General features: G+C 44.1%; 1 protein-coding gene across 3 annotated transcripts in view; it reads left to right on the top strand.

The window, feature by feature from the left end:
- kcnip4a (potassium voltage-gated channel interacting protein 4a) overlaps positions 1–2,500 on the top strand; it is a 219,032-nt gene that overhangs the window by 186,816 nt on the left and 29,716 nt on the right. The window lies entirely within an intron of this gene.

Below are 2,500 nucleotides of genomic sequence, written 5' to 3'. Positions count from 1 at the left end.
CCATTCCAAAAATCCCTGAGGTGGGTGAAGTTCCACACCGCACCATACCTAACTATGGGAGGCAGTAAAGAGGTATGTTTTAAGTCTGCTAATCGAATTGAGGAAGGGAGATTATTCCAGAGGAGGGGTGCGCGATATCTGAAAGCTCTGCCTCCTACTGTAGTTTTTGAGATTCTTGGAATTACAAGAAGGCCAGTATTCTGTGATTGTAGCGGTCTGGGTGGGTTATATGGGACTAGAAGATCTTTAATATATTCTGGTGCCTGGCCATTAATCGCTAATGCTGTCTAAAGTGGTCTGATGTGGTATAATGCTGTCTAAAGTGGTCTGATGTGGTCTAGTGCTGTCTAAAGTGGTCTGATGTGGTCTAATGCTGTCTAAAGTGGTCTAATGCTGTCTAAAGTGGTCTGATGTGGTCTAAAGTGGTCCTATGCTGCCTAAAGTGTGGTCTAATGCTGGTGGTGTCAAAAGTGGTCTGATGTGGTCTAATGCTGTCTAAAGTGGTCTGATGTAGTCTAATGCTGCCTAAAGTGGTCTAATGCTGTCTAAAGTGGTCTGATGTGGTCTAAAGTGGTCTGATGTGGTCTAATGCTGCCTAAAGTGGTCTAATGCTGTCTAAAGTGGTCTGATGTGGTCTAATGCTGACTAAAGTGGTAGGTAACGGGAGCATACGTGGTGTTAGAGCACGTCTACTGAGGCTCTTTCCCTGGTCTGACAAAAAAACAACCCTCTACTAGCACTCTACACACACACACCATTCAGTCCCTCTACTAGCACTCAAAGCAAGTGGATCACACACACACACACACACACACACACACACACACACACACACAATGCAGGTTAGATTCTTGTGTGTGTGTGTGTGTACTGGTGATCCAGTGTCCAGTTGCTGTGGACAGAAGCATCTGTTAAAATACCTTTAACTTTTTACCTTTATCTCTTCATTCCAATACCCCCCCCCCCCCCCCACAATGCCTCCCTAATGCCTTTGTTAAGATGCCACACTCTTAGGGGGTTTTCACACTTTCACACCCTTTCAGCCTTTTAAACGAACTTAGATCGATGACTCAGCATTTTTCCAGTGTGTGTGTGTGTACTGGTGATACATGGGTTAGCATTGCTGTCTTTTGAGTAGTAAAGCACTTTCAGACATACGTGTAAGACCGGAGGTTCTGTGGATGTTAAACGGTGGGGCCGTATATCTGAACGACATAATCGGTCATATGGAAGTCCGAATTTAGCCGGTTGTTCTACTGCTCCCCCCCCTAGTATTTCCTCTGGACATTATGTAAATGTGCTGTGTCTGAACGAGGAGTAGAACATGCGGTTAAAATTCACACCTTGTGAGAGGCGTGTTGGTGGCGTTTCTTTTAGATGCGTCCATGTGGTTAAATCTGACTTAAATGCCAGTGTTATGATGGAGTGGCATAGTGCTGTCCAGAAAATCTCCGACCTGGAAAGATGCAGACATCACGGAGCTACTGTCCATGAGGGCAGACAGCATTGTGATAGAACACATGAAGGGAACGGCACGTTGTAGCCTACAACTGCATGGCAAGGCCAAACGAATTCAAAAGACTGAATCATAAACAGAAGGCACTGAAAAGGCAGTAGCTTACAGCGACGTCGTTGACAACAATAACAGGAATATTTAATAAATTGTTAGCCAACACGGTTTTCTGTTCATTGATAGCCTTCATGACCTCACAGCTGAGCTCGCTGATATTTGTTGAGCATAAATATGGCTAGAGAAAATGAAAACGAAGAAAACTTTGTTCCAAGCTCCTTAAATGCAATAGACACATGGGGAGAGGATGCTTTTGGAAAAAATAAACCATGAAAAAAACAACTTCAAACAACTTCACTGTAATGTTAGTATTTTGTTTGTTGCTTAAAAGCGTTGTATGATGGCCTTGCAGTCTTGGGTTAGCCTACTGAATTGGCTGGTAGCATAGAGTGTGTGCATGCTCTCTCTCCAACGCAAACCAGATGTGGGGTTCTACAGCCAAGTAATTCTGCTACATAACGTTGAAAACAGATAAATGTGTTTATTCGAAGCACACATACAAATACTGTAGGTCAATTTCAAGTGGGCACGTGACTAGCCTACTTCAAGTATTAGCCTACGGACAATAGGCTAGATTTTTCTTCTTTAGCCTACATAATGCATAGGCTACACTTATCACAAAAAGCAGCTGTGACGGGCAGCGGCCGCATATATTCTGCGTCATATCTCGCATCTTGTGAACTTTACAAGCCCCCACCCCTCACTTGACAACCCACCACGGTTCTGTAATGTGCGTGTATATCCGTTCACACATACATCCATTATAAGGTCAGTATAAGGTCCGCAGGTTAGCATCATATCTGAATCATCCGAAGGGTAGGACCTCCGTTTGACAAACCTCCACATGTACTCCGGAGGTTATATCTGAAAGCGCTTGTAGTCTCAGGTTAGATTCTTGTGTGTGTGTGTGTGTGTGTACTGGTGATCCAG

The sequence above is a fragment of the Alosa alosa genome, chromosome 24 (genome assembly GCF_017589495.1).
Source record: "Alosa alosa isolate M-15738 ecotype Scorff River chromosome 24, AALO_Geno_1.1, whole genome shotgun sequence".
In the NCBI taxonomy this organism is placed as follows: domain Eukaryota; kingdom Metazoa; phylum Chordata; class Actinopteri; order Clupeiformes; family Clupeidae; genus Alosa; species Alosa alosa.
Note: the sequence above shows the minus strand (reverse complement) of the source record. Positions and strands in the feature narration are given on the sequence as shown.